General features: G+C 45.0%; 1 long non-coding RNA gene across 1 annotated transcript; it reads right to left on the bottom strand.

The window, feature by feature from the left end:
- Positions 1-2,967: 2,967 nt before the first annotated feature.
- Positions 2,968-13,082, bottom strand: LOC133369922 (uncharacterized). The gene is made up of 4 exons (XR_009759020.1): positions 13,005-13,082; positions 3,992-4,173; positions 3,747-3,848; positions 2,968-3,374 (listed from the first exon to the last, which is right to left on the bottom strand). It is a non-coding gene; the product is annotated as an uncharacterized LOC133369922 (long non-coding RNA).
- Positions 13,083-14,299: the final 1,217 nt, after the last annotated feature.

The raw sequence follows: 14,299 nt of genomic DNA, 5'->3' as shown, positions 1-14,299 counted from the left end.
GACCAGACGTCTGACTCATGATAAGGTGGCTTCCTATGTTCCTAAGAAAGCTTGGGCTATATAGGGGCCATAGTTTTTCAGAGACAGCAGTTTTGGGGAAATGTCATTACCCATTGTGCGCGTGTTCAGTTTTTGTGTGTCCTGCTGTAGTCTCTGTACAACCTGTTTCCAAAGTTTTCAAGGTACAAACACAGAACTGTGATTGGCCCTACTAATACACAGAAGTGTGATCATCATAGTGGACTATTGGACTATTGGGACATTACTTTTATACCCCTGGAACTCAGAGCATAGTTGGAACTGTGTTTGAAGAGGTGTTGTTTTTCAATTAATTTTTGGTACACAAAATTATAGAGGGAATGAATGAGAACTCTCTCTCTTTCTCTCTCTTTGCCCCCCCTCTCTCCCTCTCTCCTTATGCCCGTCAAAGACTTGCACTTGCCAAAATTTCCTGGTAAGTCATCTAGCAGGGGGAGGGGGACATGTCATAATGCTTGGCACTGCTTGGCAGTGGTTCCGCTCCTACTTGGCGGATCGTCACCAGAAGGTAGTACTTGGGGAACATTGCTCAACTCCTTGGACTCTCCATTGTGGAGTCCCTCAGGGGTCGATTTTGTCCCCCATGCTTTTTAACATCTACATGCAGCCTCTGGGTGCCGTCATCAGGAGTTTTGGAGTGCGTTGCCACCAGTACACTGATGACACGCAGCTCTATTTCTCCTTTTCATCTTCTACAGGTGAGTCTGTGGATGTGCTGAATCACTGCCTGACCGCGATAATGGACTGGATGAGAGCTAATAAACTGAGACTCAATCCAGACAAGACTGAGACACTGTTGGTGAATGCCTTCCCTGCCCAGATGGTGGATGCTTACCCTGTTCTAGATGGGGTTACACTCCCCTTGAAGGAACAGGTTCGTAGTCTTGGGGTTCTTTTCGATCCTTCCTTGTCTCTGGAGGCGCAAGTGGCCACGGTGGCAAGGAATGCATTCTACCACCTTTGGTTGGTAGCCCAGCTACGCCCCTATCTGGACAGGGATGACCTCGCCTCAGTTGTTCATGCTCTGGTAACTTCTAGGTTGGATTACTGTAATGCGCTCTACGTAGGGCTGCCCTTGAAGACAGTTCGGAAGCTTCAGCTAGTGCAAAACGCAGCAGCCAGACTGCTGACGAGGACCAGCCGGTCAGCGCATATAACACCTGTTCTGGCCCGTTTGCACTGGCTACCTATTTGCTTCAGAGCCAGATTCAAGGTGCTGGTTTTGACCTATAAAGCCTTACATGGCGTGGGACTGCAGTATCTTGTGGAACGCCTCTCCCGCTATGAACCGACCCGGTCACTTCGCTCAGCGTCTAAGGCCCTCCTCCGGGTACCAACCCATCGGGAAGCCCGGAGGACAGTTACTCGATCTAGGGCCTTTTCTGTAGTGGCCCCCGAATTGTGGAATAGCCTCCCCGAAGAAATACGCCTGGTGCCGACGCTTCTATCTTTTCGGCGCAAGGTTAAGACCTGGCTATGCTCCCAGGCATTTTAAAGCGTTTAATGTTACAATTTTAAATCTCTTTGTTTCAGTTTATTTATTGTGATATTTTGTATTTCTGTACTTTTAATCTTTTGTACACCGCCCAGAGAGCTATTCGCTATGGGCGGTTTAAAAATGAAATAAATAAATAAATAAATAAATAAATAAATAAATGCAGGGCGTGTCACTGCTACTTTAGCAGCCTGGTCAACAATACACATTGTTCCTCTTCATGTTAATTTTTATATTTTTCAATGGATTAAGCCATTTTAATCTTTTTTTAAACTCTTCATCTAGTGGCTGCCAGTGCAATGCCCACTTATAAAAATGCAATATAATAAAACAATATAATAGCCTTCAAACAAAAACAAGCTTGAGAGGCAATAAATAGATAGATAGATAGATAGATAGATAGATAGATAGATAGATAGATAGATAGATAGATAGATAGATAGATAGATAGATAGATAGATAGATAGATAGACAGACAGACAGACAGACAGACAGACAGACAGACAGACAGACAGACAGACAGACAGACAGACAGATAGATAGATAGAAAATGATTGAACAGTGGCCGTGCAATCTCTGGGCATTTAAAAACCTTGTGCTAGAAAGATTGTAGTGTATTTATACGTAGCGGAAATGTAACACATTCCATACGTGTTTTAAGGCCCTCTCCAATATTTGACCTTGTTTGCCAAACCCACTTTTCTAGATGTGGATGGATATGGGTGGGATGCTTCTTGGTTTGCTAGCTCATAGTTGAGATTTGCAGGGCTTCTCCCTTCCAAGTAGCTAAGGAAATTGGCTAGGTGCCTCTCATGCAGGAGAGATGGACAAGGAGCTTGGCCGCTTGGAGGGGAGGTTTCCAGGTTCCTTCGAAGTGTCCAATCACCAGCTGTTAGGAAGGTTGTGGGGATCATGTCACAGCAGCTGAGATCGTCATGTGCACCTCTCCAGCTTCAACATTTAATTAACACTGAAATAGGTCCAGACACTGTGTTTCCTCCAAGCATGACTAAAGGTATTCCGTCAGCGGCTTCTCCAGCACCTTGCCCCAAAAGAGCAACATCCTAATAGATCCCCCCGCCCCTGAAGAGAAACCTTGCCACTGTCAGTCCAAACCTCCCATCAGATGATCTGTCAAGGACAATGGGATCACCATAACACCCTCACCCCCCTACACCCTGTGAACAGGTCTCTGCCCTCCCATTCTGTTGCAAAAACAGAACCAGGGGGAAAACTCCAAGGACTGGACCTCACAGCCGTGGTCCAATGCTGCCCTTGATCTTGACTTCAATGAACGATGCTCTCCGTTGCTCACCTGTGAATACAACAAACAGTACGTTGTAGAAACATTAGGACATCTTTTATTTTTAATAACATTTTATTTTTTCAAAGTTGTTTCAAAGAGATATAAAAATCGTAATGTCATAAGCTCCCAAATACCCAATTCCCTCCCCCCAAGCACAATGCTGCATGTGAACATCTTCAAGCAAAGGCATCCGCTATGAATTCAGTCTCTGCTATCTGGTGTCCATAGTCACAGTCCCAATTGTAAAGTCAAGTTCACTGCTGGCTCTGGAGCTCCTGCGTACTGCCATTCAAATTCAGCCAGATGGAATATGTGGTTTCCTTCTCAGTCCCAGTTCCAAAGTCTCAGAAAGGCCTCAAAGTCCAACTGGGACTGGCTAGTATATGGTAGAAAGCTAGACCATGCTGCGTAAAAATCCAAGGAAGAGCCCATCCCCTTTGCCACTCTTAATTTGAATTTTGCCTTTTACGCAGTGGGGAATTGCAACCATCAGAATCTCTTCAGAGAACTATAGATCTTCTATCATGAGGTCATCTGGATGGAGGAGAAAAGTGATACTTCATTATTTTATTTATTTATATTTATATCTCCCCTCTCCTCCAAGAAGCCCAAGGTGGCACACATGCTTCTCACCACAACCCTGTGAGGTAGGTTAGACTAAGAGATAGTATCCACCCATGGTCACCCAATCACACTGCAGCCATTCACATATGGGAATCTATTCTGTTGGCTACGATAGAATTCTTGTTTCGAGCCTAATTTCAGTGTGGTGAGGGGAGGGCACCCTGTGGGCACTAGAGAAGGCCTCTGTGGGCCTCTGTGGGCCTGCAAGTGGCACCTTGCCCGCCTGCCCCAACCTAACATCTGCAGCACACTGACTCTCAGTAAAGAAGGTGGTGGTGGTACCTTCTTGCCAGGGTTTAGGATGCTGCTGCAAAGCTTTTGGGGATCGTTTCCTTCGATGTCTCCTTTGTGGCTGTGGGTATAATATTTTGGTAGGGACAAACTCTGTGGATGAAACAATAGGAAAAGTCAAAAGTCAAGCAACATAACAATCATCTCCCTTCTGCCAAAGGGATGCCTCCAAAGTCTTCCTAAATCAGAGACTTCCCTCTTTCTGACCCAGTTAGTCAGGCTCACACTGGCCTCACCATAATTCCCCCTAAGCAGAACAGATTTCCTCATCTAAACTGTCAGAGGCAGTTGTGTCCATTCCTGGTCATCGGGCCTCTCATAGATTACACGGATCTCAGTTTCCTTCTTCCTGACCAGGGGATGGACTTTGGATCATTTGATGCAGCATGTCTGGCAAATCTCATGGAGCTTTTTCAACCTGAGACAAAATGGGAAGAAGGAGAGAGACTGGGTTGAAGCATCTGCCCTGAACTTGGGGCACTATCGAGGGAGAGTGTTCTTGGCCCCTGTAGCTTAGGGGCAGTGGAGGCAGGCTGTGTGGGGACTGCGAAGGGAAACTCCTGGACTCCAGCGATTAGCGGGGTGACTCGCCTAGTGACCTCTGGGGGGGGGGCAAGGCCACAAGGGGGAACCTGGGCCCTCCTCCTTAGGGTACAAATAGAAGCCGAAAAAAGTATACATACATTTTGAACATGATGATGTCTCTTTTTAAAAAAACCCAAAGCCCTAACTGCCCTAACTACCTGAACACCCACCTTAACTACTCCACCCCAACCCCTAACCCTAAAGATCTATAAAATATATAAAAATATATATACAAAAAATAAAAATATGTACAAAATGTACAAAAATAAAGAAACAAAATAAACACTATATAAACAAAATATAAATAAATAAAATATAAACAAAATAAAGAAAATAAAGGAAAGTATAAACAAAAATCAAAAATCAAAACCTTCCTCCGCTCTCCTCTCTGCCGCTTTCCTGCTCTCCTAATCTCCTCCTCCTCTCCTCTCTCTACTTCTGACTCCCACACTGAACATCCCTGGTTGGCGGCTTTTAAGCCAGCATCACCACAAGGGAGGGCAAGTCACTGTTACCTTGACAACCCACCTGCCTTGGCCTTGGGTATTGCTCTTCCTCAGTCTTGAGTCTTAAGTGATGCTTCTTCAGAACTTTGAGGCACTTTCAGTTATTTATTTATTTAAAATATTTTCTATCCCACCCTTCTACCCTACAATAGGGCACTCACGGCAGCTACAGTTCTGTCTGCCGGCTTCCTGAAATATTTCTTTTCATGTTGATATCTCTGTTTCTCTCATAAATCTGATTATCCTTCATTAAGCAACATTTCATGTAATGGAGAGAGACCATCCCAACCTCCTTTTAAACACAGTAGAAATCTCATAGCCACACTGAGGGATGTCTGTTGCCCAGTAATAGACAATCTACGTTCCATGCAGAAGGCCTCAGGTTCAATCCCCAGCATCTCCAAGTAGGGATGGGAACGTCCCCTGTCTGAAAACCTGGAGAGCCACTGCCAGTCAGTGTAGACAGTAAGCTAGCTGGACCAATGGTTTGACTTGGCATAAGGCCACTTTCTATGTATATTCCTATTTTGTCATTTCAAAAGTATAAGGGTTCATACTTGTCTTTCACATACAATATAGACAAGTCCTTGTTTACATAATAATGCAAATGCCAAACATCTGAATATAAAAGGAAAGGAATTTTCTACCTGTGCAATAAAGCCATTGGCTCTTCTCCAAAGTAAATGCCCCCCCCCAGCAATTCCTACTCTAAAATAGCCTTCTAATAGGGTGCTGTAACCCAGCTCCCTCAGTTGAGCCTCTTTTAATGGTGACTGGGAAAATGTAATCAATCATGAATCTTATTTCTGAGGCTCATAATCCTTAATCATGGATCTCCCTGCTCAAGGTAACCCCCTTAGGCTGTGTCATGCTTTGATTGGGTAGAATATTGCCTGCACATTTTCCCACTCACTAAGCCAAGTGGCAAGAGCCTTGCCTGTACAATTAAAAAAAACACCAAAAAACAGTCCACCAGAAGATCTGGAGGCCTAATTTAAAATTCCTCCTCTCTGCCGCAAGCTCATTGTATGGTACATTACTCTGTACATTGTCAATCAAGAGGGTAGCCAACTAGCCACAGCTTACAGCAGAAACAAAATAATAATTCAGTAGCACTTTAAAGACTGGCAAATGTATAACTGCATAAGCAGGATTACCAAGAATGATGCATAATAAATTTGTTCGTCATGAAGGTGCTAGTACTGTTCTTTTTTGTTGTTGTTTTGCTAAAATTGCACTAAGATCTACTTCATAGGGTTGTTGTGAAGATAAAAAGGCTATAAAGTACTTAAAATGCTATTATAAAAAGAAGGATGGTGCAGAGGATGGTTCAGATGAGAACTCAGCTTGCAGAACCTCTATGTAGTACGGGAGCATGGTTTGCAGCTTGCCAGCATGCCCCACCCGGGCAAGCCTGTCCCAGGCTCCCAGCAGACAGACACATTTGCAGAGGAACTACATGTAAAGTCCACAATTTGTAGGCCTGAATATCCTAGTTGTGTCCCAGATTTTTTTCTTTGAGTTTAGGGTGTGTGTTTTTTTCTTCATTATTCCAAACCTGTCCCCTTCCCCAATCCAAAATTTGAGGCAGGAAGGCTGGAGAGATACTTTTTAGTCCTTATTTATGTTCATTCTATGTTTCCTCTAAGGAGCTCAAGGTGACACTCATAGGTTTCCTTTCCCTCATGTTATCCTCACAACAACCTTGTGAGGAAGGTGGGGCTGAGAGACAGTGAATGGCCCAAGGTCACACAGTGTGTTTCATGGCTAGGTCCTAGTCCGCTTAATATCCCTTCAATTTATTCCGCATTCTGGAAAAAAATGTAGAAGTGAAAAAGCTGGGGGAGGGGAATAATGTTTTCCCACAGGTCTAGGTGTCCCTTGTAGGGATGGGCAAGAATTTTGATTCAGTTTGCATTTCAAGCCAAATCTATCAAATCTGAACTTTCCAAAACAGTATGAGAACCAAATCACAGCCATCTTTCAAAATTTCAAAATTTACACTTATTTAAATTTTGCAATGCAGTTTACCAACCAAACAATGTTTACAAAAATGCATCTATTAGGGGAAGATGTGCGTAAAAATGAATATATGAGTGAAAATAATATCCAAAAATGCATTATATGATGAGAAATTGCTTGCAAAAATGTGCACATTAGTCAAATCTGCCTACAAAAATGTGTTTATTAACAGAAATTAGCACTAAAATGCTGGAGAATTTTCATGAGGTTTTTTTTTAATTACAAATCACTGCAGAACTGAATTTAAGATTGAAAAAACAAGCAATGGAGAGAACCAAAACTGACAGATCCTTCCATCCCTAATCTCCCATCACCCCTGACCATTGGCCATGTTGGTGGCAGCTGATGAGGAGCCAGAATTCAGTAACAACTAGAGGGGTGCATGCTCCCCAATCCCTGCCCCAAAGGAAATGGAGACTGAGGGCAGGTCCACACCATCCATTTAAACCATAATCCAAGGCACGCTTAGAGCACACAACTTCATTCAAAGAATCCTAGGAACTGTGGTTTTCCCGTCACAGAGCTACATACTGTCAGCACAGTTAACAAACTACAGTTCCCATGATGCTTTGGGGGAAGTCACATGCTTTAAATGTGTGTTCGGTGTGCTTTAAATGCCCTGAAAAAGCTGACTTGTATGACAAACCCTCTTTTGCATGTCTTCTTGTTGAGGGTGACAAGACCCCCGTTCTTCCGTGCCAGGCAGACTTGCCTGGAGATGTGAAATTCCCTAGCAAGTCAAGTCTGGCTGGCAGTCATCATTACTCAGCTCCACACTCCAATGTTTGCTGAACTTTTGAGAAGAAGCCATCCTCTTCCAGATGGCGCCTGCTAAATATGCACATCCACACTGCGGGCACAGCAGCTAGCATGTTCCCAGCTGCCTTGCTGTTTGGCTCCTCAGCCTAGCATGGGGAATGGAGCGCTTCCACCCCTCCCAGTCTCCCTATCCAACTTTGCCACACATTGGCTTCCTTCAAGACTGTCTATTTTTAATTTGTATTTCTTGTGTAGGGCTTGTCTGGATAATGTGCGAACATCCAGCGTGTGAATCTTTAAGGACCCAGGTGCTTAAAAATAGACCAGGGCTTCATTAAGGAACATCTGATGCTTAATGTGCAACATGGAAAAGGCAGTCTATTTAGAAGTAATTACACCCTTTCCTCTCATCTCTGCTGTGACACCTTCTTTCTTCGTTGAGAAGAGGGATCTGTTTGCAGGCTGTGGGTTTAGAGCTTTTAAAAAAAACTGTAGCCAGGACTGCGCCAATATGGAAAGGCACAGCCATGGCTCTTTTGTACATGCGAGTTCATCCAGACATTTTGTCTGCTTGTTTGTTTGTGACCCTTGTGCATTAAATCAGTCAAGGTGATGCTGGAATAAAGTTGGCCTACAGTCTTAAGAGAATGGGGATGGAAGTGGAAGATAAGCTTATTATATTAATTTTATTAAGAAATAAAATAAAATAACAGACACTGGATGGTTTGGAGCAAAACAAAACATAATCTATTGCAACCAACACCAGGCCTACTTAGAGCAGACTCACTGAAATTAATAGGAAGGACCAACATAGGTTCATTGATTTCAGTGAGTCTATTCTGAGTAGTACTAGCATTGAATACAACCCTATGTAATCAGTTAAAACCAATTCACATAAAATACCCATAACTAGCAGTGACCTACTTGACACTGGCTTAGCCCATCACAGCTCTCAACAGATGGTGGTGGGGTAAAGCACAGAGCATGTCCTTACTTAGGCAATGCCCCCATGCAAGTGACAAGGGTCATCATCATCATCATCATCATGACCCCATCTTCCAGTCACTTGCTGGAAGTGACCCAGATACAGAGCTCATCCTGACTGTTGCTATTTTGGAGTGAGATTCAACCACGTCCTGGCCAATTCAGGTTGCACAATTAAAGATGATTTCTAGGTCTTGTGAAACAAATCCATTTCCCCAAAGACTAGACTTTTTACAATAATGAAAATATGGGGGGGAAATCATTGGAAAGGGTGGAATAATATTTGCTTTGACACCATATCATCTAGCATCTCCACAAACAAATCAGAATGAATGATCACTAATAGCCACGGTTGTCTAATTTCCCTGCAAAGAAATCAGGATGAATGCTCAATAAACAGGTTGTCTGCAAGTGCCTACAGAGGGTGAAGGACCTATGGTGCAGACTGAGAAACCTATGTTTGGATTTGACGACCAGGGACTACCTGAGCCTGAGAACCTTGACCACAAATCCACAGGGACTGCAACACTCAAGCCCAATTCCTGTGAGAGGCAACCATCCCCATCCCCAGGAGTCACACACTCAGCTTTCTAGCAGTGTTTTATAAATCACTTAGAGATGGCTGTCACCAGTTATCAAGGACAGTCGTTAAGTGATTATATAAATTGGCAGAAACAAATAAAATAAACGTATGTTATGCAGGGCCGGCACCAGGCATGGCTGGGCCCTTGTGCACTAGTCTGCCCTGGGCCCATGGCACCCACCCACTTGCCCCACGTACCTCTCCATTACATCATGAGAATGCCCTGTGCGCTGTGCATACAAGGCTGCCATCAACCAAGATAGTGTCGGGGGTTCCCTAAGGGGCTGATGCCCCCGATGTCATCTTGGTTGATGGCACGCATGCGTGCTATGCTGTGTGCATGCACATGCCTGCCATCAACCAAGATGGCAGTAGAGGTGTCAGCCCCTTAGAGAAGTCTCTGCTGCCATCTTGGTTGATGGTAGGTATGTGCGCGCAGCACACACAGCATTCACAGCAACAGGAGAGGTAGTTGGGGCATGCAGACGAGCATCGTGGGGCCGCATGGTCTGTATGGAGGGTGCTGTGTGCTCTGCGATCTGCAGCAGGGTCAGGAGTCAACACTGCCACTGATCACAGAACAGGAGTGCTACCCTCCCACCCTAAGGAGGGACCCTTCAGGGGCCCCTCTGGGCCACAGGGGCCCTCAGCCATGACCCAACCTGGCCTCCCTCTGACACTGGCCCTGATGTTATGCATTTGAATATTAGGTTGATTTTTATGATGTACTAGACTTGGTGTTGCTTGGGAATTCTAAGGGCAGAAACACACCTATTGTTCTGCCGGTTTCAGTGCATCTCTTCTCTTCTGAAAACGGGGGACACACGACCCTAGTTAAACCCCACCCCTTTTCACTGTAAAACCTGGTGGGCTCAGTTCGAGTAAGATTCAGCTTCAAAGAGATTTCGCAACTGATCGGCAGATCAGCATGTTCCCCCTCCAGGCGTGGCTAACAGAATGCTTTGTTCTGGCGACTAATCCATTTATAGCCTACGAAACCATTGAAAAAATCAGTACAGTTTTGAAACAAGTGGTTAAAATTAGGGATGAGCACTGGATTTGGCCGAAGCCTGAACTAAATGAGGCAGATTTGGGGAGTTCTAGGCTTTGCTCAAGTTGAGTGGAGATATCCTGGTTGGGCTTGGCTGCCCAGAGTGATCTGGGGCTGCCAGGGAGCAGAGCATCCAGGTATCAGGCAGGGTCACCTGGGGTAAAGGAGAAGCAGTAAAAGAAAAGGCCTAAGAGAATAGGAGGGATCTACTGAGCCAGCTGGGAGAAGGTGGTGGTGGTGGAAGATGCCTTTGGATGCAGGATGCTCCTTCGCAAGCAGCTTTTCCGCTTAAACTTTCCATTTTCCTGCCTGATGCTGTCTGCCTTTCCTTCCTGCCTGGCACCCCTCCCTCTGAAGCAGCTCCCTGCAGGATTGATGGCTCTGCTCCACAGCTGCTGAGTAGAGGATTCAATCCTGCAGGTGCAAGGGTGCTCCTCTGCGAGCATGCCTTCCACACCTGGCCCTAGTTTCTATAAAATTGCAAGTGCCTTTCTAAAAAAAGGAAAGTAAAACTGTGTCAGCAGGGTGAGATCTATAACAGAGAAGTTAAGGAGAGTGCACCTAACTCCTTGCCTGCCCTTTGCTGCTCTATACCACCCCCCAAAGTGCTGCTCCCCAAGACCTAGATGCATATTTGCAAGGGCAATTGTGTTGGTAACCCTGTGGAGGGAGGGAAGCCTCTGGGGGTGAAGGGTCATTTAGAGCAGAGCAATTGCAGTAAGGAGAGCTAAGTGCCCTGCCTCTTACAACTTCTCTGTTTTCTCTTCCGCCTCCTAAAGTGGACTTTTATTCTTTAAAAAATGCAATCGTGGGTTCGGTTATGGTACATGTGTAAGTTACACGCAGTTGGGTCAGCTATTTTGCCCTGAAGCCTTCCAAGTTTCATTACAGCAGCCGCTCTGGGAGCAAAATCTGGAGAAGCTCTTAGCCAGTTGTGGTTCAAATGGATTTACTGTGAGGTTGTCAACCTGCTATAAGAATCATAAAATGGTAGAGTTGGAAGGGGCCTATAAGGCCATCGAGTCCAACCCCTTGCTCAGTTCAAGAATCAATGCAGAGACCTGTTAGATTAGACCAAGAGTCCCTCTACGTTTAGCATTCTGTTTATCCACAATGGCCAACCAGATGCCTCTGGTCCTGTGACTCAACTGGAGCAGGACACAAGCACAGCAGCCCTCTTCCCACTCCGGTTGCTCAGCAGTTGAAATCCAGAGGAATGCTGTCTCTGGTCCTGGAGGTAATATATTGCTAGTAGTCACTGATACACTTATCCTCCATTAATCTGTTTAAACCCCTTGTAAAGCCATCTAAATTGGTGGCCGTCACCACATCTTCTGGTAGCAAATTCCCTAGCTTTGACTATGCACTGCCACGGTGTGAAGAAGTACGTTCTCAGTCTGCCCTGAAACTCCCACTATTCAGCTTAATTGGATGCCTCTAGGCTCCAGCGTTAGGAGTAGGGGTGGAAGGATCAGTCCGTTTCAGTTCTCTCTGTTTGGCACTTTCCCAGGCTTAAATTCAGTTCTCTGCATTCCTGCAGCAGTTTGCTCCTTTATGTTTTAAAAACTCCTCCTGCAAATTCTTCAGCATCTTCGTGCAAATTTAGCCTAATAAACACATTTTTGTGTGCAGTTTTGGCTAAAGTACACATTTTTGCAAGCCATTTCTCCTTTAGGTGCTATTTTCAGTAATATGTTCATATTTATGCACACTTTCCCCGAATATATGCATTGCTATAAACATGGTTTGGTTGGAGAACTGCATCACAAAATCTGGATATCAAATAGTGACATTTGACAGATTTGCCTTTAAATGGGAACTGAATCGAATATATCCCCTTTCCCTTCTTAGGATGAGGGCCAGTGTGGCATTGTGGTTAAGGTGTTGGACTAGGACCTAGGAGACCAGGGTTCAAATCCCCACACAGCCGTGAAGCTCACTGAGTGACCTTGGGCCAGTCACTGCCTCTCAGCCTCAGAGGGAGGCAATGGTAAACCACCTCTGAATACCGCTTACCATGAAAACCCTAGGGAAAGAGAAAAACTTCTCTCTAATAATGTTCTCCATGCATAATGGTAGAATGCTCCCTAACTCACCGTTTAGGAACATAGAACTTATACTAAGGCAAACCTATTGGTCCATCTAACTCAGTATTGTTGACACTGATTGGCGGCAGCTCTCCAGGGTTTCAGCCCTATCTGGAAATGCTGGGGACTGAGCCTGGGCTGTAGTGTACTGGCAAATTCAGAAGTGCAGGGTCCCTTCAGGATAGTCACAGCCACACCCCCTCCTTCCTTTTTTTTCATTTGCTGCCGGGTTGAGAATGAGATCCTTGTTAATGCCATCTCCCACAACAACAGACATCCCTAGGAGCCAATCAGCATGAAAGAGGAGAGTGTTAGTTACTGAGAAGAGTCTTCTTGGTGGCTGACTCACCTCCTTTCACTCTGATTGGCTCCAATCCGTAGGAAAGGACAAGGAAGCATGTTAGAAGACTCTTCTCAGTAGCTAACACACTACCTTTTCATGTTGATTGGCTCACAGGATGCTGGAGATGTAGGGGCGCTGCTGGGACCCTGCCCCACAAAAGCTAAGGGGTCTAAGACCCTCCAAGACCCCAGACAACTACATCCCTGAACCTGGGACCTTCTGCATGCAAGGCAAATACCCTACCACAAAGGTAAGGACCCTCCCCAAACATTGTAGACTTTCCTCACAAGGGAGTTGTTCCGGCCTCCCAGTCATTTTAGTTGCCTTACTTTGCATCTTTTCCAGCTCTGCAATATGCTTTTTGTGGTGGGGTGACCCAGAGTTGTGCATGGGATTCCAAGTGTAGTTGCACCATAGATTTGTATACAGGGATTACCTTATTGGCAGTCTTAAATCCAATCCCTTTCCTAATAACCTAGATGGATAGTTGGGTAAGGAAGGTCACATCCACACTATGCACATTTAAAGCACTCTTGTACCACTTCAAGAGTCATGGCTTCGCCATAAAGAATCCTTGGAACTGTAGTTTTTTAAGGATACTCCGGATTGTAGCTCTGTTCAGGCTCCTGAGAGTTGTTTGGATACCCCCCTGGAGCTATAATGCTCAGCACTCTTAACAAACTACAATTCTCAGGATTTTTCGTGGGGAAGCCATGACTCTTAAAGTAGTACCCAGAGCACTTGAAATGTATGGTGTGGATGTGATTCACACTGTGCATTTATCCACATTGCATTTTTGCAGGGGGTTCAGGCAAGAAACATTTGCAGTTGCAGTTCCACTCCTGTTAACATGGCCTGATGACAACATGTGGCCACACTTAAATTCTGTCTAGTTCCAGTGGTTCTCTTGTTCCTAGTTTGGGGAGGGGGCATGGCCTCCCCTCCCCTCTAGTTCTGCCAAGGTCTCAGTGGTTTTACTTACCATCTGGAGAACCAAGGACAGATGACATTTTTCAAAATGGCAAAGCCTTCACATTTTCAAATGGAGATTAAAAAAACAAACAAACCCGGGGAAATATGATCAGGTTTAAAAAACAAAAACCACAAACCATACTCCTCGGAATGCCTTTCTTGACCAGCGATCAAATCAATGCGACTGGATCGATCATTTTAAAAAGGAGAGGAGGAGGAGGCACGAACACTTCCAGAGGAGCATCCCCCCCCCCCGCTCCGCAACTCCACATAGAATAATGTTCTTCCATTCTTGTTTTGGAAACCTCCTTTCACCTCATTGGCGGTTGCATAGCAACGCGTCTTTCTCTCTAAGCTGCCAGTTACTCCACTTGGTGATTTGCTGCCAATGGCACGGTGCCCTGTGGCTTATTCAAAGGGTAGATAAAATAACGAAAACAGCCAAGTTGTCCAATTGCCCCACTGGGGGCTGTATTCTAAGTGAACTGAAATGACGCTTAATAAAGACTTTGCTGGGCTGCTTGTTTATAGCTCTTAACAGCCCCCTGGGAAGGTGAATCCATATCTTTGTAACCATGGCATAAAATCCATAACCATACATCAGTTTAAAGTGCCCCTTTCTGCTCCGCTAATGCATTTATTAATTATCAAC

Source organism: Rhineura floridana, chromosome 14, assembly GCF_030035675.1.
Source record: "Rhineura floridana isolate rRhiFlo1 chromosome 14, rRhiFlo1.hap2, whole genome shotgun sequence".
Lineage (NCBI taxonomy): Eukaryota > Metazoa > Chordata > Lepidosauria > Squamata > Rhineuridae > Rhineura > Rhineura floridana.
This window is presented reverse-complemented; position numbering and strand designations above follow the sequence as displayed.